Source organism: Oncorhynchus keta, chromosome 8, assembly GCF_023373465.1.
Source record: "Oncorhynchus keta strain PuntledgeMale-10-30-2019 chromosome 8, Oket_V2, whole genome shotgun sequence".
Taxonomy (NCBI): Eukaryota; Metazoa; Chordata; class Actinopteri; order Salmoniformes; family Salmonidae; genus Oncorhynchus; species Oncorhynchus keta.
Window position 1 is genome coordinate 6,406,157 of NC_068428.1, and position 15,755 is coordinate 6,421,911.

The following is a 15,755-nucleotide window of genomic DNA, read 5'->3' on the forward strand; positions in this document are numbered from 1 at the left end:
TGACTTATTATAAAAATGTAAGTGTTTGATTTACTACATTGACTTATTATAAAAAATGTGTTTGATTTACTACATTGACTTATTATAAAAAATGTAAGGGTTTGATTTACTACATTGACTTATTATAAAAATGTAAGGGTTTGATTTACTACATTGACTTATTATAAAAATGTAAGTGTTTGATTTACTACATTGACTTATTATAAAAATGTAAGGGTTTGATTTACTACATTGACTTATTATAAAAATGTAAGGGTTTGATTTACTACATTGACTTATTATAAAAATGTAAGGGTTTGATTTACTACATTGACTTAGTAAAAAAATGTCAATGTTACACAATCCCCTGATATGAATTATTGATGATATCATTGTTGGTAAGAGAAGAGCCAACTTTTGTTCCTCTTAAAAATGTTCTTTTTAATGTTTTGTTGCACAAGACTGTTTGAAAACCACTCACCCAAGTTTCCCTCCTACCCTGTTGACGTTGACATCCAGTTATCCAGACGATGTAACTGACAACAGACGTCTTGTAGCAGCAGCCCCCCAAACTCTACTCAAAAGGCAACATGGAATGTGAGAGCTATGAACAGCCGTACCCTGAACAAAACAGAAGGAACCCCTCCCCCCATCCCCTTTTCCTTGACTGATATTGTACAAGTTCTGAACAGCTGAACAGGCATAACCAACCACCAACCCTTCCCCCCTGACAGCTGAAGAGATTACATAAGCATCCTCACACTACACTACGGATTGCTGCCTCTAGTGCTCCTTCCGGAAGGGGTGCCTGCCACCGCCACCACTGCAGAGCCTGTCGTGAATGACGGTGGTCCTCCTGCATCTGTGAATAATTTGGGCCCAAATGGTTTATTTAGCTTTACTTAAGTGCTACCAGTGTTTCCAATTGTGTGTGTGTCCATGCAGTGATTCAACACAACCACGGACAAAATAAGGTCAAATTAACCCAAAAGTGAACTCCACCTCTCTATCCTCCTACCCCCCTTTCCTCAGGCCATCCTCTTCCAGAAAACCACGAGCCACTTTAAGTAAATGGGGGAGTTGTTTAAACAAGCCCCTTGAAGGAAGTGACATGGGAACTGGTGTTTGTTTTTAGTTTGTTGGGTTTCCGTTTGTTTTAAGAAAAACCTCTCTGTTCCCCTCAGCCCCAAATGTTTTTGTTTGTTGTTTGTGCCAATGCTGACGAGGATCCTGCTATCTATTAGATTAAACTATACTCAATCCAGGAATGAAATATAAAGTATATACAGTGCCCTCAGAACGTATTCAAACTCCTTTTTCAACATGTTACAGCCTGAATTTAAAATGGATTCAATTTAGATTTTTTGGTAACCATGTTTTTCAAACTGTTTAGTCATACAACATTAAAACCCTAAATGTCTTGTCAATTAGTATTCATCCCCTTTGTTATGGCAAGCTGAAATAAGTTCAGGAGCAGAAATGTGGCCAATAATAGCGCTAACCATGATTTTTGAATGACAAAGCTGTGTGTGTGTGAGTGTGTGTGTGAGTGTGTGTGTGTGTGTGTGTGTGTGTGTGTGTGTGTGTGTGTGTGTGTGCGTGCGTGCGTGCGTGCGTGCGTGCGTGCGTGTGTGTTTGGTGCATGTGAATTTGTGTGAGATCCCTAGCCGCAAGCTCTCATCTCAGACTCAATCCACGGAAGGTTTTCATTTCGTTGCCAAGACCTTCTCCCTGCGCGCTCTAATTTCTGATCAACCAGACTCATTAACGTAGAACAAAGCATCTCTAACCTGCTTTCGTAACCCTGACGGAGTTCACCGCCAGTAATGAAAAAACGATCCTAACAAGTATGCCAATTAGCCACTCAAACAGGCTCATGACGTAATGGAATACCCCACACACACAGAGGCGTCACCATGGTAGTATAAGAGAAAATATTCTACTGGGGAATTAAAAGGCCCTAAAATTATTATGAATACATGGATTATGAATACATCCGATAGAACGTTTACTTATGTTGAATTAAATTGCCTCTCTAGAGTTTGTGTCTGTTAATAAGTGCTTTCAAAATATAACTCAAGGAGGGAGTCTTAGATGGAAGAGAGACGAGGAGAGTGGCTTAGATGTTGTGTGGGATAAAATCAATTAGCGCGGTTGGGAGAGAGAGGGCAAGACAGAGAACAAAAGAGGGAGAGAGAGCATCATTTGAAATGTACCGAGGAACAGCAGTGGAGGGAACGGGTGGAGGGGGCGTGTGTGTTTAAACAGGGTGTGTGTTAGAGGATGGGTGCCCCTAGCCAAAACATGCATGCCACTCCCCCTACCCTCATGATTCAGCGGAAAATCCCCAAGTTGCAGGGGTATCGGTGTGTCTGGTGTGTGTAGAATGCTGATCACTGGGAAGTCCGCTGGGAACATGGGAAGGAGAATAGGAACACACACAATACGATCATACAAAGAAATGAACGATCAAATGTAAGTCCTGAGGGCACACACACACAGTCTTCATTTATCAAAGTGTTCATGTTGTAAGCGCTGAGGGAGTTGAGTTTATGTGTGTGTGTGTGTGTGTGTGTGTGTGTGTGTGTGCGCAATTGTAAAAGTAAAGATACCTGAACAGAAAATTACAACTATAAGTGAAAGTCACCCAGTAAAATAACACTTGAATAAAAGTATCTGGTTTAAAATGTACCTGTGTACAGCGGTGTAAAAGTACTCAACTGCCATACTTGAGTAAAAGTACAAGTAAATGCTATCAAATTATTTATATTAAGCGGAAAATGAATTACGGCGGGCGAGGGGCACAATGCAACACTCGTGGCACCGTCATAGGATGCCACCTTTCCAACAAGTCAGTCAAATTTCTTCCCTGATACAGCTGCCCCAGTCAACTGTGTTGTTATTGTGACGTGCATACGTCTAAGAGCAACAACGGCTCAGCCGCAAAGTGGTAGGCCACACAAACTCACAGAACAGGACCGCCAAGTGCTGAAGCGATTAGCAGGTAAATAATCGTCTGTCCTCGGTTGCAACACTCACTACTGACTTTTAAACGGCCTCTGGAAGCAAAGTCAGCACAAGAACTGTTAAATAATCAAATTAAATAATAAACATGAATTTGAAGGGCGGAAATGATTAAATATTAAAGCATTAGACCTCTTACTAAAGGCTTCAGTCACACAAAGCCGTACAGGGATCAACATCAGGGGAAATTTCAGAGTGAAATTGTGTGTGTGTGTGTTGTGTGTGTGTGTTGTTTGTTGGTTTGTTTGGTGTGTGTGTGTGTGTGTGTGTGTGTGTGTGTGTGTGTGTGTGTGTGTGTGTGTGTGTGTGTGTGTGTGTGTGTGTGTGTGTGTGTGTGTGTGTGTGTGTGTGTGTATATGTATGTATATATATATATATTCCATGTCAGATATATATATTTTCCATTTTTTATTCAAATGGAATGGAGTAGAACAGCAAACACACACATGGCCACTGCGCCTGCTACTCCACCCCATTTCCATATGAAATAGCCATTGGGTGCTGTTCAGGGGAGGGCAGGAGTTGAATGGAACAGCACTTCACCTTAGTGACTGTTCCCTCTGCTCTATACAATACATATCTGTTTATTTTATGTGATGATGAAAGTTGTTTTTTTTTCACAGTGATAGCGACTCCGACTGGGAGCCCCGGGAGCCAAGCTGCCCGCTCTACCTCTGCCCCCTCTACTCCCACCTCCAGTGGTGTTCGTATGCCACAGTTCATTACTGCAGGCATGACTGTGCCTCAGGGCCAAAAGGGCACAGCATGGAGGCGTTGTTGTGTTCTGTGTCGCATGAAGTCCCCGATCACCTGCACCAGTTGTTCAGTTTGCCTCTGCTTTACATCAGAAAGAGACCGCTATGGGACATGGCACAGGCAGCACTTCCAAATGGTAAAAATGTCTTCTATTATTTAAAAAAAAACATTTTTATAAAAACTGTTGTGTGTTAGAATTGCTTTTTGATATGTTGTATATAGTTATTTGCACTTTTGTATATAGTTATAGGTCATTTCACCAATTCGGCCACTTGGGTACATTTGGGCAACTTGTGTGGGACACCTGGGTGACTTCATGCTAAATGTCATGTAGCTCACCCATTCCTGAAGTTATCAGTCTGAAACTTTGCACTCCTAGAGTTTCCCTCTTGTGTTATCCATCAAAATGATCTCAAGCATCCTATCTGACTGTGTGGCTATTATAGTACATGTGAAAGATGATGCTACAACAATAAAAAACAGAAAACGTATGCTCTTTCTTTCTCTTTTATTCCACCAGATCTACTGTGTTATATTCTCCTACATTCAATTAACATTTCCACAAACTTCAGAATGTTTCCATTCAAATCATACCAAGAATATGCATATCCTTGCCTCTAGGGCTGAGCTACAGGCAGTTAGATTAGGGTACGTCTTCAGGCGGAAATTGAGAACAAGGGATGCAGCCATAAGAAGTTAAATCAAACTGGATCTCTAGCAGATTAATAAGAATGGCCCCATGTTCGAGAATGGCATTTTTCCCTTTATTCAGATTAAACCTCTCACTTTCAGTTATTTGAAAATGAAATAATCTCCAAAATATTGCCTTTTTTTAAAGCCATAGGAAGTTGGTTGCAATTTCATTTTAATCCACCAGAAAAGACAGAAAATATTACAAGAAATGTTTATGGTTCAACTCAAATATACACATTTTAAAAAACACAGTATAATCTTTGTAAATGATATCATAAATAGGACTGCTGAAGTTATGTAACACATGCAGTTAACAAAAACATTTGCAAATGTCTCCTCTATTCAAAATTACAACCAACTGAATGCATTATTACCAGAACAATGGAAGGGGCAAGTGGAAGAAGGGTCCAAAGAAAGGAAGTGTCAGCGATTGGGTGCAGAGTTATAGCGGAGTCAGGCGCAGGACACAGATATTGAGTAACATAACTGAGTTTACTCAAAATCTCAAGCAAAATGCCAAAGAGGAACATACAAAAAAAAACACTAGCACAAAACACAACCACTAACGACATAAACGATCACGGACAGAACAGGAATGTATGCCAGAGGGTTAAATAAGGAACGTGATATGTAATAGAAACCAGGTGTGTGTGTAGTACAGACAAAACAAAAATGAAACATGGATCGATGGTGACTAGAAAGCCGGTGACATCGACCGCCGAACACCACCCGGGCCGACTTCGACGGAAGTCGTGACAGGAAGGAACTTGTCTGGTGACCGTGCATTAAAGATAATTTGTGATCAATTAAAAAGTATACCAACTACAGCGCCTGATATGGCAAAAAGAAAAATCTGCACAATCTACTTTTTTAGTTTTTCAAATTGTCAGTGACTTGATGCAAAAAATTAGGATCATGTATACTCTGCTAATGACCATACAAAAAAGACTAACAATATGGCAAACTTAGCAAAACTACTGTAGGAATGTGTAGTAAGTGCATGTACTGTGTAGTAAGTGCATGGGGGCACCACTGCAATGGATGAGAAACACAACTCATCATGTCTCCCTCTCTGTTCCTTGAAAAACAGCAGCAGCCATTCCACCCTGCATTCCTCTGCTGGCTCTGATGCGAAGCTAAGCAGAGATGGCCTTGGTCAGTACTTTGACGGGAGGCTTCCTGGGAAAACCTGGGTTATGTTCAGTAGGTGGAGAAGATGTTTTGAAACAGAGTGAAGCAGGAAGGTACAACCAGAACGTGTCCAATAAGAAATACATTTTTGTTGTGCAAAACGTTTTGCTATGGTGTGCCCTGCTGAACACACCCCAGGTTGGTTAAAAAAAGTGTTCGAAGGGTAGTAGAGGGCACTCTTCATTCTGACCTAAGGACACCCCAATTCCCCCGGGCGGTGACGGGGGACAATGCCCTGCAAAAAGAATGCCGTCCCACATAAGAAACATCATGTAAATGTTACACTGAGGTTCTGACTCTATGGTCACTAGACATCCAATGGCACTTATCACAAGTAGGAGTGCTAACACTTGTGTCCACAAGCAGATTGTGTAGAGTCAACATCACAACAACCAAGGACACACACATACACACACACACGTTTATGTTTTAAGGTGTCGAAGGGTGGGACAACCATAACAGAACAATAGCGAAAAGTTCTGACTCATTGAGGCCAATGCTCAGGAAGAAACGCATCCTCTGTGTGTGTGTGTGTGTGTGTGTGTGTGTGTGTGTGTGTGTGTGTGTGTGTGTGTGTGTGTGTGTGTGTGTGTGTGTGTGTGTGTGTGTGTGTGTGTGTGTGTGTGTGTGTGTGTGTGTGTGTGTGTGTTCATTTGTCTGTATGTCTGTGTATGCAGCTAAAAGGCAAAGAGCGGATGTGTTAGTGGGGGACTCACGGTACAAACACCTCTGGAACAATCAGAGGCTGTCTGCTCGGTTTCCTGAGTTTTTATGGGCTATGTAATCATCACCACGGAAACATAGACAGGAAATGCCGGCCGCTCTGTGATGAACAATTAGACAGCAAGATTAAAAACATGGGGAAAGGATAGAATGCACAAAGAAAGATCGGATACACTCTCTAGTCTATTTCGGGGAGCTGTGCCGACGCATGCAAACACACACACACATAGTGACACTCTGGAAGCTCGTCAGGAAAGAGGATGTGAGACGCGCTGATAAAGCCATATGCAGGAAGTGGGTACAGGGTTGGGGCGGTGGAACTGTAAAGGAGAATGGCCCAGACCAGTGCGAGGGAGGGAAGGTTGGGCATGGTTAGGGACCAACCTAGGCCTTGGAGGGCAGAGGGGAAACACGGAGCGACCCTGCCCCAGACAGGGTGGTACTGTAAAGGAGAATGGCCCAGACCAGTGGTTAGGGCTTTGGAGGGCAGAGGGGAAACACTGAGCGGGCCTGCCCCAGACAGGGTGGAACTGTAAAGGAGAATGGCCCAGACCAGTGCGAGGGAGGGAAGGGTGGGCATGGTTAGGGACCAACCTAGGCCTTGGAGGGCAGAGGGGAAACACGGAGCGACCCTGCCCCAGACAGGGTGGTACTGTAAAGGAGAATGGCCCAGACCAGTGGTTAGGGCCTTGGAGGGCAGAGGGGAAACACTGAGCGGGCCTGCCCCAGACAGGGTGGTACTGTAAAGGAGAATGGCCCAGACCAGTGGTTAGGGCCTTGGAGGGCAGAGGGGAAACACGGAGCGACCCTGCCCCAGACAGGGTGGTACTGTAAAGGAGAATGGCCCAGACCAGGGGTTACAAACAGAGGACGGTCTGCTGGATTATGAGGACGGCGTGGTCCCAACGATGCCATATGATGTAATATTGGGTAGAGACTTTCCTAACTTTGCGAAGTTAGGCCACAAGAATGGCATATTTGAGAAGCCAACAACCCTGACCAAGCAGGAAGAAGCATGGGGCCTTCAACCAAAGCCAAGAAAAGAGGTCTCCCAGGGGACTACATCACAGGTGCTAGTAGGGGAGGAGGAGGATGAAGTGGCAAACCTCGCTGATAACAAACAGCAGTACTAGTGGGGCTGGGGTCGATCTGAATCCAGAGGACGACGATCTAGAACCAGCAGACCTGGCAGAGTCCTTGACTAATTTTGGGACGGCCCAAAACCAGCATCCAACCCTGCAGCAAGCCAGAGCAGATATGCAGGTCGTAGATGGTACTCCCATAAATGTTGGGATGATGCCTAATAGTTTTCCCCACTTCATCATGAAAAAGGGTTTGCTGTACAGAGTCTCGAAAATAGGGGTTGATGTGGTGGAACAGTTGTTGGTTCCCACTCGGTACCGGAGGACAGTACTGGATCTAGCTCATGGGCACATTCTGGGTGGACACCTTGGTATCGATAAAACCCGAGACCGGATTGTAAGGAGGTTTTACTGGCCAGGAATTCAAGCTGAAGTGGCTCGGCATTGTGGAGAGTGCCCGGACCTCGCCTATGGCCTGGGTGGACCAGGACGGAGAAACAAACACACAGGTACTGTCCTGTTCGAAATAACTCTCATTCTTGAGTGATTTGGTGACAGTTTACCACTTAGTTTGTGACAAACGCTCCTAACCTTGAAGAGGTTTGCCACAATATGCATTGAATAACAGTTTCACGACATGGACAAACAGACAGTCCCCCCCCAAAAAAGCTAAAGGAAGTTTGTTCTGAAGTGTCTGTCCTATATATGATATATATATATATATGATAGATATAAAAAGGTCACATGTATTTAACACGTTCTTTTTGTCACTAAACAGTCTACACATATGCAGTATTTCCATAAATTTAGGTTTATGACGAGTCCTACCATTGTTGTCTTGAGAGTCAAATTTTTCCATACAGGGGTCATAATAGTATAACACTACTGACAATTTTATGAGAAGACCAATTTTCGCAATGTCTGACAAACATCGCTCCAGCTCTGTCACCATTCAAATAAAATGTTATTGGTCACATACACACAGTTAGCAAATGTTATTGTGAGTGTAGTGAACTGCTCATGCTTCTAGATCTGACAGTGCAGCAGTATCTAACAGGTGATATCTAACAATTCCACAACTAAACCTAATACACACAATCTAGTAAAGGAATGGGATGAGAATTTATAAGTATAAAATATATGGATGAGCAGTGACAGAGCGGCTAAGATGCAATAGATAGTAAATCAAAGATAGTGAAGGATACAGTATACAGTATGTACACTATCGTTCGAAAGTTTGGGGTCACTTAGAAATGTCCTTGTTTTCCATGAAAACATACATGAAATAAGTTGCAATATGAATAGGAAACATAGTCAAGGCGTAGGTTTTGCTTCCCCACCCGTCATTCTTCTAGAGACCAGACTGTCACAGGTTCTGTGTTAGATGATTGTTGTTTCCAGGTTACCCTGATTATTACTTATTGGATTTACCTGTGTTTAATTATCTTCTCTGTTCACCTGGATTCCTTCTTATTTAGGTTCCTCAGTTGGCCTGTGTCTTCGCTTAGGTCTCATGTTTTATTAGTGTGCTCTTGTGCGGTTGCCTTGTTTCTGTTAAGACTAAGTAAAAGTTGTGGATTTACCCTCTGCTCGCTGTGTTTCTCTGAGCCTTGGTTCGAGTTCGTACATTATTGTTACACCGGCGGAGCTCATTGTCTTCTTCAATCATGCAGAGACGGCAGCATCAAGGTCTCGTCATTGATTTTGATGGAAAGGGGAGAAATTGTGCTTTACAATGGTATTCATATTACAGTTGACCTGGAAGTAATACATTTTTGAGGTCCTAAAATAAGGTAAATTGTATGATTCAGCGCAATGTACAAAAGTGCATTAGCTAACTACACAGCTTTGTTTTGATTCATCTTCCATAGTCCGCCAACTATCTTCCATGTAGTCCGGTTGAAGTTAACCTCTAGCGTCGAGCAATCCCGTATCCGGGAGCGTAATCATAGCCTCAAGCTCATTACCATAACGCAACGTTTCCTATTCATGAAAATAAATAAATACATTGAAACACAAGCTTAGCCTTTTGGTAACAACACTGTCATCTCAGATTTTCAAAATATGCTTTAACCAAAGCTACACAAGCATTTGTGTAAGAGTATTGATAGCCTAGCATAGCATTAAGCCTAGCATTCAGCAGGCAACATTTTCACAAAAACAAGAAAAGCGTTCAAATAAAATAATTTACCTTTGAAGAACTTCGGATGTTTCAATGACGAGACTCTCGGTTAGATAGCAAATGTTCATTTTTTCCAAAAAGATTATTTGTGTAAGAGAAATAGCTACATTTTGTTCATCACGTTTGGCTAAGAAAAAAAAACGAAAATGCAGTCACTTACAACGCCAAACGTTTTTCCAAATTAGCTCCATAATATCGACAGAAACATTGCAAACGTTGTTTAGAATCAATCCTCAAGGTGTTTTTCACACATCTGTTCGATAATCTATCAGTGGTGGCAGCTGGCTTCTCATCAGAAACAAACAGAAAAATACTGCAGCTGGAGATTACGCAATAATTGTGACGGAGGACACCAAGCGACCACCTGGTAAATGTGGTCTCTTAGGGTCAATCTTCCAATGATATGTCTACAAATACGTCACAATGCTGCAGACACCTTGGGGAAAACGTGGAAAACGTAAGCTGACTCCTAGCTCCTCCACAGCCATATAAGGAGTCATTGCCATGAGGCGGTTGCAAAAAATGCGGCACTTCCTGATTGTATTTTTATCTGTTTTTTTTTTTCTGTAACATCAGTTCTGTGGCACTCACAGACAATATCTTTGCAGTTTTGGAAACGTCAGAGTGTTTTCTTTCCAAAGCTGTCAATTATAGGCATAGTCGAGCATCTTTTCGTGACAAAATATCTTGTTTAAAACGGGAACGTTTTTCATCCAAAAATTAAAAGAGCGCCCCCTATATCGAAGAAGTTAATAGAATATTAATAAAATGCTCCATAGTCGAATTTGTGTTGATGAAAGGAATCACTTGAAGCAATTGCTGTCTGGTCAGTTCTTTCAGTTTTGCCCAGAGGATTTTGTTTTGTGCCTGCCACCCTTTCAGAAAAGCTCATATTGGCGAAGGGACAGGGCCAGAGCACGAAGCATGAAGCACCGCCACACTTGAGTTGTACTCTTTGTGCCACCTTGTATATTTAGCAATGAATCCACTGTTGGGAACATCGCTGAACGACATCCAATGCCTCTATCAAACAAGGACCATATCGGCAAAAATAATGTATTGTGCGATCGGTATAACATAGAGGCTTTGTGAAATGCCACAAAGCAGGACTACTTTTATTTTTTGATCTCGTATCCCCCTCAATACACCGGAAGCCATCATAGTGTATTATTTAGCGCTCAAAGTCCAGCCCTGCCCTCTTATTCGGCGCTCAAAGTCCAGCCCCTCTTCGTGACCAATTATGTGTGAAACACATCTCACTGACCTACAAATCCCTCCGACATAATCGAAATAAACCCAGGGTCTCCCAGGTTGAAATTCCTCTTTTTAAGTCTACAAAATATTTTACATTTCATTTATGGAAGATTATTGATCTAATTATATTTGATGGAACCACTTAGATTAAGTTTGAATTATTTCAATAGTTTACATGTCAATTTGACACGTAATTAAAATACTTTGATCTTATGACACATTTTTACAAGTGTTGATTTCACCTTAAACATTCCTATGTTCTCCGCAGACGCCGTGACACATCACCCAGCTCTCCTAATAAATCAGGTAGGTGCCTTAATTTGGATGGGATCCTGTTTGGGGTCAAAGGTCTTCTCTGTGCCTTTGGGGGGGTGGGGGTTGGGGAGGGATCAGCATCTCTGTTCTGGAGGGGTCAGATGACGTGGGGGCGTCGCCAGGAGCAACCGTCAGCCAGGCCCACTCCGTCAGCCGAAGTTGTGTGTGTGTGTGTGTGTGTGTGGTTGTATCCCACTCTGTCTGCTGACAGGTAACCAGGTCAGGCTGTTGAGCACTTATCTGTCCTCATCATGGTTGAATAGGGGTCACAGGGGTCCCAGGCTGGCTGCTGTTCAGCAATGTGTCATAACCCCAACTTCATATTGGTTCAGAATTTAGATCAGATAAGACCAACAGGTGAACACAAACAAACACACAGAGGAGAGAAAACAAGACACACATGACAAATGAGACACACACACATCCAGGCATGCAGTAAGACATGCGCAGACACACACACAAACAGAAATAGGCAAGCACATAGGCAGGTAGCATGAGGGCCCATTTCCTTGGGCTAATTATACTTGCTTTCTGAGGGGGTTATGATCAGGGAACACACACACACCGCTTGGTGGAAAAGGTACCCAATAGAGGTACCCAGTAAAATACTACGTGAGTGAAAGTGTAAAAGTATTTGGTTGCAAATATACTTAAGTATTAAATGTAAAAGTATAAATAATTTCACATTGCTTATTATGCAAACCAGACTGCACGATTTTCTTGTTTTTTTATTTATAGAGAGCCAGGGGCACACAGTCATAATTTGCAAACGAAGCATTTGTGTTTAGTGAGTCTGCCAGATCAGAGGCAGTAGGGAAGACCAGGGAGGTTCACTTGATAAGTGCTGAATTGGACGATTTCCCTGTCCTTCTATTCATACGAAATGTAATGAGTACTTTTGGGTGTCAGGGAAAATGTATATAGTAAAAAGTACATTTATTTTCTTTAGGAATGTAGTGAAGTAAAAGTTGTCAAAAATGTAAATAGTAAAGTACGGATACTCCAAAATTCTACTTAAGTAAAAAATGCGAACATTTGTACAGAATGGGGTGAGTTTACGTTAGCTAGCTAACGTGAGCTATGCACATCTTCCTCTGACATGCTACATCACATTACATGTTAGCTTAATGTATTTAGCTAGCTACAATATCATTCCCTTTCATCGGTGGTATCATAGCTAGCCTGGATCGCTAGCATGATTAAATAATGTTGTATAACCCAAAGTAGCCGGTAGTACCAGCTATCTACTTAGCTGACGTACTCACCAACATCAGTCACAGAAGTGGCCCAGTCGGATGTAATCCATTCCTGGCTATATGGCAATATTGCTGAAATGCATTGGATGTTTGCACCAAATCAATGAAAGCCCATTGTATCTCCTTTTGGCCGAGCGAAATGTGCATACTTTGCCCCCATATGCATACCTGACAGCATTGTCCATATGGCAGCTGGGGTGGAGCACAATGGGTTGTCTCTGGGTAATAGTAATGGCATCTTTTTTTGTAGGGACTAAGTCGGCCATAGTTCGTTTTGGCAAGGCCTATGGGGAAATGAATGATGTTTTGAAGGCTTTTGAATAAACACCTAAAATAAGGTTTGTGGTAAACACAGGCTTAGGAGATCTTATACGTTTTGTTCTACGAGATAATCTTCATCAGCTAACATCACTTTTTGTGGAATTTGACATTGTGAACAAATTCTTATTTACATTTTGAAGTGAATTTTGACACTATAATAAGACGAAGAGGAGGAAAAACATTACATAATCACCCACCAAACAAGGACCAAGCGGCGTGGAAATGAGCAGCAACAGCGGCCGAAGACACAAGACTCCTGGACGTGGGAGGAAATCCTCGACGGGAGAGGACCCTGGGCAAAGCCAGGGGAGTGTCACCGTCCCAAGGTGCAGCAGGAGAAGCAGCAGAAGCAGCAGCAAAAGCAGCAGCAGGAGAAGCAGCAGAAGCAGCATAAGAAGCAGCAGCAGCAGCAAAAGCAGCAGCAGGAGAGGCAACAGCAGCAGAAGAAGAAGCAGCAGCAGAAATGTCAGGATTCCGGGACATGGGATGATGTTTTGGATGGCAAGGGTTGCTACACATGGGAGGCGATCCAGGCTGATAGGGATCACCTACCATGGGAACAGGTGGAGGCATTGAGGAGAGCAGAGGTGGCCGGAGAGAGGAGCCATCGATACGAGAGAACGCGACTGGCAAGGAAGCCCGAGAGGCAGCCCCAAAAATCTATTTGAGGGGGGCACTTGGAGCTGTCGGTGAAGCTGAGGGCTGAGTCTGAGAGGTTCGAGGAGTTATTGGACAGACTGGAGGAGAATGAATGGATGGGAGATGAGGAGACACTCGAGGAGTTGTTAATAGAATTGGAGGAGAGTGAAGAGAGAGAGCTGTTGATTTGGCGTAGTATGCAAGGCATTCACCCTGAGGTGCGTCCCCAGCCCGGTACCACCAGTGCCGGCACCACGCACCAGGCTGTCTCTCCGTCCCATCAATACAGGTGCTCCCGCCTGTCCGGCGCTACCAGACTTTTCGCCCCTCAGTCCAGAGTCGCCAGAGCTCCTCTGTCCAGCGCTGCCAGAGCCTTCCTCCTCTCCAGCGCTGCCGGAGTCTCATGCCTGTCCGGCGCTGCCAGAGCTTCCGCCCCTCAGTCCAGAGGCGCCAGAGCCCCTCTGTCCAGCGCTGCCAGAGCCTTCCTCCTCTCCAGCGCTGTCGGAGTCTCCCGCCTGTCCAGAGCGGCCAGAGCCCCTCAGTCCAGAGGCGCCAGAGCCTCTGGACTGAGAGGCTACTGCCAGACTGAGAGGCTGCTGCCAACATATAGTCTCAAGTCACTGGACATTTTAATAAATGGACCACTGGTCACTTTAAACAATGCCACTTTAATAATGTTTACATATCTTACATTACTCATCTCATATGTATATACTGTACCTTATACCATCTATTGCATCTTGCCTATGCCACTCGGCCATCGCTCATCCATATATTTATATTTACATATTCCTATTCCATCCATCCATTTGTGTGTATTTGGTAGTTGTTGGGGAATTGTTAGATTACTTGTTAGATATTACTGTACTGTGAGAACTAGAAGCACAAGCATTTAGCTACACTCACATTAACATCTGCTAACCATGTGTGACCAATAACATTTGATTTGAGGTTGGAGTTAGATGTCTGACGTTAATTTGACCCCTTTTGTTGCAGGAGGAAAATAATCCTGCAATAGGAGGATTTGAATATCGGATTAAAATATTTAGAATTACTTCTAGCAGGTAGTTATAATCAGTGTTTGTGCAACATGCAGTATCGTATCTACATTGCACCTTATTGTAACGTTCGTCTTTGGTGGAAGAAGAGGAGGACCAATGCGCAGCGTGGTAAGTGTTCATAGCTTTTAATGAAGTACTAGAACACTGAACAAAACAATATATAACGTAAAGTGAATGACAAAAACACTAAACAGGAAATAAGCACCCACAACTCAAAAGAGAAACCAGGCTACCTAAAGTATGGTTCTCAATCAGGGACAATGATTGACAGCTGCCTCTAATTGAGAACCATACCAGGCCAAACACAGAAATCCCAAATCATAGAAAAAAGAACATACGCAACCCACCCAACTCACGCCCTGACCATACTAAAACAAAGACAAAATAAAATAACTAAGAATGTGACACTTACGCAGTCTACATGCAGGCTAATTCTTATGTGGATTATAATACATTTACATATTTGTAGATCCTATTTTTTTAGATCACTTTTTAAAATTATATGTTTAAGGCAACAAGTAAAATAAATGACTTGTTACATAAGTGTATGTGCGGTTTAGCGGTTACAGGCACACAAACAGTGGGGCAAAAAAGTATTTAGTCAGCCACCAATTGTGCAAGTTCTCCCCCTTAAAAAGATGAGAGAGGCCTGCAATTTTCATCATAGGTACACTTCAACTATGACAGACAAAATGAGAAAAAAATCCAGAAAATCACATTGTAGGATTTTTAATGAAATTATTTGCAAGCATTTGCCTCGCTGCTAGCTTGCCGCCAATGTCCTCTTTCACTGGAAATCTACAAAGCCACCTTCATTTATGCAATGGGTTAAGGAGGTGATGTCAACTCTGCCTTTGGAGAATGTTAGGTACACTGTGCATGGGGTACCGACAAAAGTTCAACTTAACCTGGTCCCCATTAATACAATACAGGAAGAGCCTGTCTTTTACTTAGTTGTCACGTTCTGACCTTAGTTCCTTAGTTTTTTTTTTTTTTTGTATGGTCAGGGCATGAGTTGGGGTGGGCAGTCTATGCTTGTTTTTCTATGTTGTATTTTGCGTTTGGCCTGGTATGGTTCTCAATCAGAGGCAGGTGTCGTTAGCTGTGGTAAGCCCTGGTCAAAAGTAGTTCACTATATAGGAAATAGGAGAAATAGAGTGCCATTTGGAATGCATTTGGAATGCAATCCACATGTCCTGACCATGTGTCAAGAACTGCAGTGTTGCTGGGTTTTTCATGCAAGAATGGTCCACTAAGGACATCCAGCCAACTTGACACA

The 15,755-nt window shown here is 43.0% G+C and overlaps 1 long non-coding RNA gene across 1 annotated transcript; it reads left to right on the plus strand.

The window, feature by feature from the left end:
* Nucleotides 1–2,201: 2,201 nt before the first annotated feature.
* LOC127931331 (uncharacterized) lies at nucleotides 2,202–4,250 on the plus strand. The gene is made up of 2 exons (XR_008140746.1): nucleotides 2,202–2,454; nucleotides 3,627–4,250. It is a non-coding gene; the product is annotated as an uncharacterized LOC127931331 (long non-coding RNA).
* Nucleotides 4,251–15,755: the final 11,505 nt, after the last annotated feature.